The sequence below is a fragment of the Lepisosteus platostomus genome, chromosome 5 (assembly GCF_059453375.1).
Source record: "Lepisosteus platostomus isolate fLepPlt1 chromosome 5, fLepPlt1.hap1, whole genome shotgun sequence".
NCBI classification, from domain to species: domain Eukaryota; kingdom Metazoa; phylum Chordata; class Actinopteri; order Semionotiformes; family Lepisosteidae; genus Lepisosteus; species Lepisosteus platostomus.
In genome coordinates this window covers 22016328-22027713 of record NC_142615.1, presented here as the reverse complement: position 1 = coordinate 22027713, position 11386 = coordinate 22016328, and the positions used below count along the sequence as shown (strand labels likewise).

The 11386-nt window shown below is 39.6% G+C and overlaps 1 non-coding gene across 1 annotated transcript; it reads left to right on the top strand.

The window, feature by feature from the left end:
- The first annotated feature begins 10864 nt into the window (after window positions 1-10864).
- Window positions 10865-10957, top strand: trnar-ucu (transfer RNA arginine (anticodon UCU)). The gene is made up of 2 exons: window positions 10865-10901; window positions 10922-10957. It is a non-coding gene; the product is annotated as a tRNA-Arg (tRNA).
- The last annotated feature ends 429 nt before the right edge of the window (window positions 10958-11386 follow it).

The following is an 11386-nucleotide window of genomic DNA, read 5'->3' as shown; positions in this document are numbered from 1 at the left end:
AACAAAAGCCAGGCAGGAGTCAAACATACAATTTCCTGATCTTAAGTCAGACGCGTTATCCATTATGCTATTGGTCTTACATCGCTCAATTGCACCATAGTGACCTCAGTGCCACTAATAGTAATACATACTGTATTTCTGATTGAGCACTGAGTGCAAAGGTTGAATAAGCTTTGCTCCTGCCATCGATTCGGCGTGAAAAAACACAGCATTAAAGTTTCACAGACAAATGCAGCATGCCGACAAAACCAATTTTAAAAACAACTACGGCACACTACGATTCGCACTGACTCTGAAAGTGATCACGGCAGATGTTGTTCCCTGCATAACGCTGAAGGGACCAAAGAGCATTGCTGTTGGGAAGACAAAATGAGGCTTTTTTTTGCCTTGATGTTAAGCTAACAAAGACTATCTTGAAACACCTAATTCAGTCTCTCAACAGACTGTCAAGCAAAGTTTTTACCCATTGAACTCGCAATAGAAGGATGGTCTTAACCCACAAACACTTAGCAGCAGCGAAATTCAAACCTACCCCTGCGAAGAAATTGGAGCACAAACCCAGCACCTTAGACCACCCAGCCACACTCCCAACACCTTACTTTTTTCAGAGGACGCCGGGTTCAGCTCTTGGTGTCCGACGCTTGAAAACGACAGCACCTTCGTTTTCCGAGATGTTTCCTATCACTTCTTTGTCAGCTCTGAATATAGTTCTTCTTTGGAGCAGGCTTCAGACCTTTTATTTAATGTATAAAGGAGGGCGCATTCCTAAACGTGTAATTCCTGTTTTAGAAATGTTTTGGGCGGTGTGTTTTATATAGTATTCTGATTGTATTCAAAATAACAGTATTCTGATTGTATTCTGTAGACCTGTGTAGCAATCGTACTGGATGTGACATGGATTCTGAAATGTTTCTTGAAAAGGTATTTAGGGTTGCTTGAATCTATAACAAAAAAAGTGACCCGAAACTTCCTACAGATGCAGCCATTCAAAATGGGTGGGGTATTTCGCGTTATAAATTTTGAGCTTTTAAATTTAAACTGTGTATTACAGCATGTTAATCATCAGTCATTAAAAATTTGGTATATTTTATGAAAGCAAGATTGCTCAGTTGGACAAAAGTACACAACCTACCTTTATCAGAAATATTTATGCATCAAAGCCTTTACCGAAGATATTACTAATAGTATTAATAATGAATGACTTTGGACAAGCTGTAAACTCAAAGTATAATTTCTTTACCACATTTGTACAAGCACTTGGAATCTGTCCAAGCCCTACTTTGTCAGGCATTCTCTTTTACTGCAACGGACATAAAAACTCCCTTGCTTTTTAACAGGGCGTTTCATAATTTCTAACTACGAAAATTATTTAAACTGCGACACTTATCATTCAACCAGAGCTCAAAATATCACAAGTATCCTCAAGAGCACAGCAAAGACTGTATTAAAAGATACTTGTATCAGATACATGATAATCCAGGCTTTTTTATCAACGCTTTCTTTTCCGTATACCAGATATTATGGAACCACTTCAGAAGGATGTCAGCCAGCCAGATTCCAGGAATCGGTACTTTAAAGAAAAAATACTCCATAATATTCAATTTCTCCCTTAACATTTTAAGCATCGAAGTCTTTAGCTAACATGTGAAATAGCATGTTAAAAAGTGGTAGTTTTAAAGCTTTTCTGCTAATATAATATGGAATCGCGTATCTAAAGAAATTAATAACGATATGATTATATTCGTGTACTGCGACATTTCTTTGAAAAAATAGAATAGCAATATTATGGACAATTAATTGACTTTTATATTTCTAAATATCACAACATGATCGAATTTAAGTCATTTTAATAACAATGAACAGACACCTATGCGTTACAATATAAACATTTATATTGATTTAAATCGCGTTTTGATTTAAACCGCAAACGCGTGTCTAAATATATGTGTTTTTTGATTCACAATCAGACAAATGCAACATAAATTGATATATTTATCTTCTAAGTATCTTAATAAACTTTCAGCATAGCTTTCTCCCCGTTTAGATTTATTTTTCTTGGGATCTTGGGATCAAACGTGGAAAGATTAGATTGTAATCGTTTTAATTTTTTTAATACATTTTAGAAAAGTGTAATCTATACTAAAAAGCTGTACACCACCTGCTATAAAGATACATATTGTAATACTTTCGGGCTCAGATAGGACGGACACAAGAACTCAGACTTGCGGAGTTAAATCTCAACAAAACCACAACAAATCTCAATATCTAGTATGAATTATTTGTAATACAAACCAAATATAGCCCGCAAACTCACTCAAATTCCTCCAATTATCATAATCCCGCTCCTTATGCAAAACCAAACCCTCCTCCCATCCCAGTTTATCCTCTTTATCATAAACTAAATCCAGCTCAATTTTCAACATAAAGCATTACACAAAATCAATACGTCAACACTCTATACTCAACAACGATAATTCACAAACAACCAAAACATGTAACTCCACATTCCCAAATAGACCTAATTTCCATAGCCCCATCCCCTAATGCAAAACCAACATCCCTCCCCTGTTCTCTCTCTCCGCTGGGGTTTGTAATCGTTTTTATTTTTAAATAAATTTTAGCAAAGTCATGTATTTTTAAAATCTTAAGATTTCTATATTTATGTCTTTATTTAGTGGTTTCATTAGTGACAAAGGCTAAACTTTCTTGGAAAAGTGTCTTTTATGTAAACCATGTTTGCTATTAATTCATTTAGGGCTAGAATATGTTCATTGTCTTCCAATGAAAGAAGGGTTCCTTTTGCCGTAGTCGGGTTGACATTAGAAGCTTGCCACGCCCGGACTGTTACACCAACGCATTAGCATGTTAAAGCGATCTCATTGAGGAGCCTAGCTTTCTTAACTAGTAAGTAATGTACTTTTGGAGGGGGGAGGTGTCTTTCGCTGGAAATCTTGCCCCCTTCTACTTTGAAAACACCTGTGAAACCGGTTTAATTCGTCACAGTCAGCACTCCCGCAGAAAGGGGGGTTGTACTTGTTAATGTCTTAGCCGGAACACATCATTATATCTCATTTTGTATTTCTATAAAAAAATCGTTTGCCCAGCCTAACACTATTGTTGTTATTGTTTTTATCCTGTAAAGCGCTTTGAGCAGCACAGCTTTCTCACCAGTTAGATTACTTTTTGATACCATCCTTAATTAAACAAAGCAGAAACTTCTTATATTTTCCGATGACATACAAGTGGAAAGATTACAGATTTTAATCGTCTTTTTTCTGAACCAGGGAAAATCTGATCCTGTTTCTCTATAACAATAATAAAAAACTTTATTTTACATATCACCTTTAAAAGTGGCATCTCAAAGCAATACAGTAGATGTAAACCACAGATTACAAAGTAAATACCCAGACAAGTTTTTAATAAAATGCTTTTATTCATTCAGCAGAGAGAGCGTAAAACCTGGGCATAACAGCTGTTCCTTTTTCTGATCACCCGCTCTCTGGATACACGTCTCACCTGTCCTGTTCTTTGTTTTCCTAATTTGCTGATTATGCTTTCTGCGATCCACTCCTGCCCTCACACCTAAAGAAGACTATTTTAAATTTATTTGCGCGGTCCATTGTGCAATTAACACTTGTATGTGCTGTCCTTAAGGTGATATCACATAAAGGTGATATGTAAAATAATGTTTTTTTTATTGTTATAGAGAAACATGATCAGATTTCCACGTATCAGAAAAAAAGATCTAAAGTATACTAGTTTGTCACTAGTATACTTTTAATACAGTCTTTGCTGTTGTAGCAGTGAGGCTTATTAATAAGGCAGAATTAAGTGTTTCTGAGCTTTCCCAAATTAGGCCTAATTTCTCTGTTCATCTCTGTGGTGCAGCCACAGAGAAAGAATTCATGCAAGCTGATTTAAGATGTTTTCTTGTGATAAGAAACCAGCTCCCAAAGGGGGATGCACTTAGCTAAGCCTGGCTATCATGATCAATGGTCATCCATTGGCGCCTATCTGTCTAGGGAGTGCGAGTTGGACATCTGGATTGCATTCCTAAGTGTCAGGAGTAAGTGACTCATATCTCACCTTGATCAACCAATCAGGGACTGGTAGGGCCGAGTAACCCACGTGGGACTCTGATGCCCATGGAACTTTCAGCCAATCAATGAGCTGAAGTTCCTCCAGGTAAAAACAGGCAACACAGAGATTCAACAAGATTCAGAAGGGATTCTGGAGAGGATTCTGTGGACTGTTCTAAAGGGAATTCAAAGGAGAATTCCAGGGCAGGACGGCCCAGGAGCAGAAGGCTCCCAAGGGCAGGACATCCTCGCAGCGCGCCTCCTGACCATCCTGAGACTCAGCCCGGACAACCACGGAACGGCCAGTGTGTCCGAGTGCCAGAACTTTCCTTTGTTCTAAGAGTCTAGAGTGGAGGTTGCCAGAGAGTATCCAGCAGCAGGCCTCGTGAACAGGTCGGAACTGTGGACAGCTGAATCACTATTCAGAACTAGCTCTTCATCATAAACGAACTGGTCCTCTTCCTGACTTGCTGGGACCCACAGTCATCTTTTCTCCTGTGCACAAACTGTGCTAGTTAAACAACACCAACTAGCCGGTCAGTGAGCATCAGCAGCGCACCGTCGCAAGCCGCACAGCACAGCCTGGCACGGAGCCAGAGAGCGTGGATTGGACAGCAACAGCCTGCAACTGTTTATTTGTGCCTGCAGGAGATCTGAATCCCCAGAGATTGGATGAGTATTCAACTTCAATGCATTACAGCTCGAGAATTCAATTGTTATCCAAACCAGTTGATATCAATTTAATTCCTAAGAGTTATGTACTTGTTTGAGTATCTAATGTAGAAGTTGTAACCAAGTTCACTTTACGAAACGGTCTTAATGAATGATATACTGAACGTATGTCCTCTTGATATGTGTAACTCTTTGTAACTGACCGAATATATCTTTTGTATTCTGATAACCCTCTCGATAAGATCTGTTAGGTTTATATGCATATTCTATGTATTAATAAATGTATCCTCGTGTATTAGTACCTGTGTGTGCGCGTTGTTTGAGTTATGTCGCATGGTTGGATTCTAAAGCCATCAAAAGAATCAACTTTGTGATTTACTGTTACAATTAATAATTGTCTCAGTAAATGCCCAAACCCTACAAAACTGGTGCCTTCAGAGAGCCACTAACATTACATATTTAGCGTCCCTGAAACGGCTATGAATCACTACACTGTGCTCTTGAGGATCCTTGTGATATTTCGAGCTCTGGTTGAATGATAAGTGTAGCAGTTTAAATAATTTTCTTAGTTAGAAATTATGAAACGCTCTGTTAAAAGCAAGGGAGTTTTTATGTCCGTTACAGTAAAAGAAAATGCCTTACAAAGCAGGGCTTGGACAGATTCCAAGTGCATTTTTGCAATTTACGTTGCATTGTGCTGCTGTAATACAGTTTAAAATAATTAAAAGTCTAAACAGTATCAGCTTTATTTATGGGTTGCAATTAAAAAAAAGTCAAAAACCGCACTCAAAATGCAATTTAGAGCTTTCTGGCAAGAGGAGACACCCAAATTAATAATGTAACATGCCACTGCATGAACAAGGTTATACTGCTATTTCCTTAGATACGCGATTAAAAACATATTTTTTATTAAATTTTTAATAAAATGCTTTTGTTCACTCATAATCTGACAATTTCAGGAAGACTAAGGAAGGACTAAGGGAATTGTCATCTGTTGTGAAAGCTCTGTGAGCTCTGTCACTTTGAGACCACTTGTTATCCCAGGTTGTTTGAATTGCCACAATTCAAAGAGAGAAAAAAGAGCTGACTGACAAGATTTAAGATGTGGCTGTCAATGTTGGATTTAAAAAAACACATTGCCCAAAATTAGTTGCATTGCTTGAAAAATAATTTTATTTCGAGAGACTGGATAAGTAATTCAAGTGTTTTTTTTAACTTCCTGAAAAACAAATAATAATTTAACTATATGTGCAAATGTTTTATGATATGTCGCTGTTGTGAATGTCTGTGGAGTGTATCTTATTTGCCTGTCTGTCCTGACTGTGCTCTCTCGCTTGCTCGCCCTCCTCTTCTCTCTTTCTCTCAATTCAATTCAAGGTGCTTTATTAGCATGACAGATCGGTACAATCGGTGTTGGGTATTTACTTTGCTTTGAGATGCCACTTTTAAAGGTGATATATAAAATCAAGGCTTTAACTTGCTTTAACTCCGCAAGTCTGAGTTCTTGTGTCTGTCCTATCCGAACCCGAAAGTATTACAATATGTATCTTTATAGCAGGTGGTGTACAACTTTTTAGTATAGATTACACTTTTCTAAAATGTATTTAAAAAATAAAATCGATTACAATCTAATCTTTCCACGTTTGATCCCAGGATCCCAAGAAAAATAAATCTATACGTGGAGAATGCTATGCTGAAAGTTTATTAAGATACTTAGAAGACAAAGATATCAATTTATGTTGCATTTGTCTGATTGTGAATCAAAAAACACATATATTTAAACCTGCGTTTGTGATTTAAATCAAAACGCGATTTAAATCAATATAAATGTTTATATTGTAACACATAGGTGACTATTCATTGTTATTAAAATGACTTAAATTCGATCATGTTGTGATATTTAGAAATATAAATTTGTTTGGTGCGAGTGAGGTTTTATGTAATCTCTGACCCAGGGAAATGTTTTATTTTTTCAAAGAAATGTTTGTTGAAAAAAAAGTCATGACTCCAGCAGGATTCAAACACACAGCATGTGAGGTAGGAGTCAGGAGCCTAACCCACAGTGCCACCGGCAAGGTCACATGCAGAGTGCTGAAAAAGCACTACAGAAACATTATCAATAGACAATGTACAGCGTGTACTATTCTTGTGTTGCGGTACATGAATATAATTATATCGTTATTAATTTCTTTAGATACGCGATTCCATATTATATTCCCTTTTAATCAAATTCTAAAAGTATGCTTGTTGACTCCAGTATCACATTAGTTAAAGACTTCGAAGCTTAAAATGTTTAGGGAGAAATGGAATACTGGTGTGTATTTTTTATTTAAAGTACAGAGACCAGCCATATACTGTATGTTTATGTTCCAAAATTAATATCGTTTATGGCCTTCACACGCTTTACAGTATGCTCCTATTCTTTTTATGCTCAGGTACTAAGATTTCCCTTCAGTGGTAAAATTCCATATGAATATTCAATGCTAAAATGGGCACAGTAAAGACATTTACTGTAAATCTTTCTACGACCGACCAACGGACTACGAGTGCCCCTGTCGGTCAACCAATCACGTACCGCGGTATTTTGCGTCATCGCACGTCACAATGCGCGACGCCGTATCCAATTACCTCCGGTATGTGTCTGTACTGCGCACTTTGAATGACTGCATCTGTACCTTCTAATCACTGATGTCGCTCTCCCTAAACCTTAACGTGATGTTTTGCAGATGTGCAGTGTGCCTTTACTCCTGTATTAAAAACGACCTCTGTTGTTGGGCGGAGTTGAAGAAGAACTAACTGCACAGAAAAAGTATGTAACGATAAAATGTTTCTACACTTCAGTCCCTTTAAATCCCTGCTCACACACGTCGGTGTGGGGAGCGGGCAGGTAGAGAGCTTTTCCAGAAACTCATGATGTTTCTCATGGGGTGTTACCTGCAGTAGTATCTCTCTCTACACCTTTGGAAAGAAAAGAGTGGCTCCAGTGCAGGGTAAGGTCAGAACAGCTGGTCTGATTGTCTTAGAAAACAAGAAATTAAAATCAACAGGGAAATTGAACGATACAGAAATCAGCTCAGTATACAATAGGAAGCAAACAAACAAAATGCTCAGCAAAAATCGTAGTTGAGTAAATTGGTTTAAAAAAAAATAGTTGTAAGCAAAGGAGAGCCCGTGCTGCGTGTGAAACACATCAATAGTTCAGCATTTCTGAAACATTTAATTGAATTGACAAAGAAATCCTCTCCTTAAACTTCAAAAAAGGATTATCTGTGGGGCCAGCAGGCGTAACACTGCAGTTGCCCGTTTCTCACAGGTGTTTGAAGTTGTGGATAACATTTAGTTAAACCTAATAACTGGTTGGGCCACCCTTAGAAGCAAAAACTGCAATCAAGCGTTTGCGATAACTGGCAATGAGTCTTTTACAATGCTGTGGAGGAATTTTGGCCCACTCATCTTTGCAGAATTGTTGTAAATCAGCAACATTGGAGGGTTTTCGAGCCTTAACCGCTTTTTTAAGGTCATGCCACAACATCTCAATCGGATTCAGGTCAGGACTTTGACTAGGCCACTCCAAAGTCTTCATTTTGTTTTTCTTAAGCCATTCAGAGGTGGACTTGCTGGTGTGTTTTGAACTTAAACTTGAACTTTATTGCCATATGTAACCGGTACTGGTACAATGGAATTCTTACTTACAGAAAGTCTCTTGATTGTAAAACAAGTGTAAAAAACAAGACAAAGTGCAAACAGTGCATCAAGGCAATGTACAAACAAACAATAGACAATGTGCAAGTAAACATGTAGATAGTTTGAATGTAAACAATACAGACGTGTAAACAATGACTGGAGATGTGCAATAGATAAGAAATCATAAAGAGGTAGATGGTGATGGTGTAGGTGTGGTCCGAGGGGGATGGCTAAATGTGTTCGCCAGTCTCACTGCTTGTGGATAGAAGGTATTGAAGAATCTAGTGGTAAGTGTCCGTATGCTCTTATATCTCTTGCCTGAGGGCAGTGGGGTGAAGAGCTCATGCCCGGGGTGGTGACTGTCCTCTGTGATGGCCAGAATTCTACCATGGCAGCGGTCCTCATAGAGCTGTTTAATCTCGGTGAGACCGCAGCCGATGATCTTCTGGGCCATATTGACCATTCTCTGTAGTGCCTTTCTTTCTCGCGAAGAGGTGTTACCATACCACACAGTGATCCCGTTGGTGAGGACGCTCTCGATGGTGCAGCGGTAGAAGTTCACGAAATAAAGGTGCTGCTGAGCCTTCTTCATGATAGAGTCAGTGTTCACAGTCCAGGTTAGATCTTTAATATGAATTCCCAAAAACCTAAAGCTGGTGACTGTTTCCACTTCCGTTCCATCAATACTGAGTGGGCTGTGAGTGTATGGCCTGTGTCTCCGAAAATCCACTATTAGCTCTTTCATTTTCTTTATGTTCAAGTCCAGGTTATTGCTATGACACCACCTAAGCAGCTGTACAACTTCATCCCTGTAAGTAGACTTGTCATCATCACTGATCAGTCCTATTATAGTGGTGTCATCGGCAAACTTAATGATGCGGTTGTTGCTGTGTCCTGCTGTGCAGTTGTGAGTAAATAGGGAGTACAACCTTGGACTCAGACAGCAGCCTTTTGGGGTTCCAGTGCTCAGGGTGAGTGGTGTTGATGTTTTATTGCCTATCCGCACCACCTGTGGTCTCTCGATAAGAAAGTCCAGCAGCCAGTTGCAGACAGAGTTGCACAGACCTAATCCCCTGAGCTTTGTCACCAGTTGACTGGGTATGATGGAACTGAATGCTAAACTGTAGTCCACAAACAGCATTCTCAAATACGAGTTCTTAGTGTCCAGTTGTTCCAAGGTTGTATGCAGAGCCAGGGAAACAGCATCATCCACTGATCTGTTGTTCTGGTAGGCGAACTGCAAGGGGTCCAGGGACTCTGTGATGGAGGAGTTGATGTGTGACAACACCAGCTTCTCCAGGCATTTCATCACCACAGATGTTAATGCTACTGGGCAGTAATCATTCAGGCATGTCACTTTTGTCTTTTTGGGGGTTGGAACAATAGTGTTTTTTTTAAAGCAGATGGGGACCATGGACTGTGACAGGGAGGAGTTAAAGATGTCCGTAAACACTGTGGTCAGCTGGGCTGCACATGTCCTCAGGACGTGAGGTGGTATCCCATCAGGCCCTGCAGCCTTACGGATTTTCACCCTGCTCAGAGTCTTCTGCACGTCCTGCTCTGAGAGTTTCAGAACAAACTCGCCCTGCACACTTGCTGTCTTCTCAGCATTGCCCGTGTTCAGAGCATCAAAGCGGGCATAGAATTTGCCCACTTTGGATCATTGTCTTGCTGCAGAACCCAAGTGCACTTCAGCTTGAGGTCACGAACAGATGGCCGGACATTCTCCTTCAGGATTTTTTGGTAGACAGCAGAATTCATGGTTCCATTTACCACAGCAAGTCTTCCAGGTCCTGAAGCAGCAAAACAGCCCCAGACCATCACACTACCACCACCATATTTTACTGTTGGTATGATGTTCCTTTTCTGAAATGCTGTGTTACTTTTACGCCAGATGTAATGGGACACACCTTCCAAAAAGTTCAACTTTTGTCTCGTCAGTCCACAGAGTATTTTCCCAAAAGTCTTGGGGGTCATCAAGATGTTTTCTGGCTCATCAGTGGTTTTCGTCTTGGAATTCTGCCATGCAGGCCATTTTTGCCCAGTCTCTTTCTTATAGTGGAGTCATGAACACTGATCTTAACTGAGGCAAGTGAAGCCTGCAGTTCTTTGGATGTTGTTGTGGGGTTTTTTGTGACCTCTTGGATGAGTCGTCGCTGTGCTCTTGGGGTAATTTTGGTCTTTAGAAATGGCTTTATAAACTTTTCCAGACTGATAAATCTCAATCACTTTTTCACACAGGGCCATGTAGGTTTGGATTTTTTTTTCCCCTTAATAATAAAAACCTTCATTTAAAAACTGCATTTTGTGTTTACTTGTGTTATCTTTGTCTAATATTTCAATTTGTTTGATGATCTGAAACTTTCAGTGTGACAAACATGCAAAAAAATAAGAAATCAGGAAGGGGGCAAACACTTTTTCACACAGCTGGCTCTGTGGCGCAATGGAGAGCGCGTTGGACTTCTAGGCCTTGATAGAATGAAGTCATTCAAAGGTTGTGGGTTCGAGTCCCACCAGAGTCATGTGTCATTTTTATTGAACCTTTCGAAATCCTCTAGGGATTGGTGTTGATCAAGTCAAATACAGGACTTCTTAAGAGTCCACAGTTGAAAATGAACCAGCAGCCACAAGAAAGAAATTAGCACTGGACTGTGATCACATCACTCCTGTCCTGGAGTCCTTGCACTGGCTTCCTGTCAACTTCAAAATCCTCAAGCTCACCTATAAGGCTCTCCATGGCTTAGCACCTCAGTACCTGTCTGGGTTATCGCCCTACTCCCCACCTCACAACCTCCGCTCTTCTAATTGTGTTTTCCTATCTGTCCCCCAGTCCATCTACATTCTATGGGTGACAGGGCCTTCTCGTGTTTTGCCCCAAAGCTCTGGATCTTTATCCCCAAGGATATCAGAGAGTCACCTTCTCTAAACTCCTTCAAATCCAGACTCAAAAC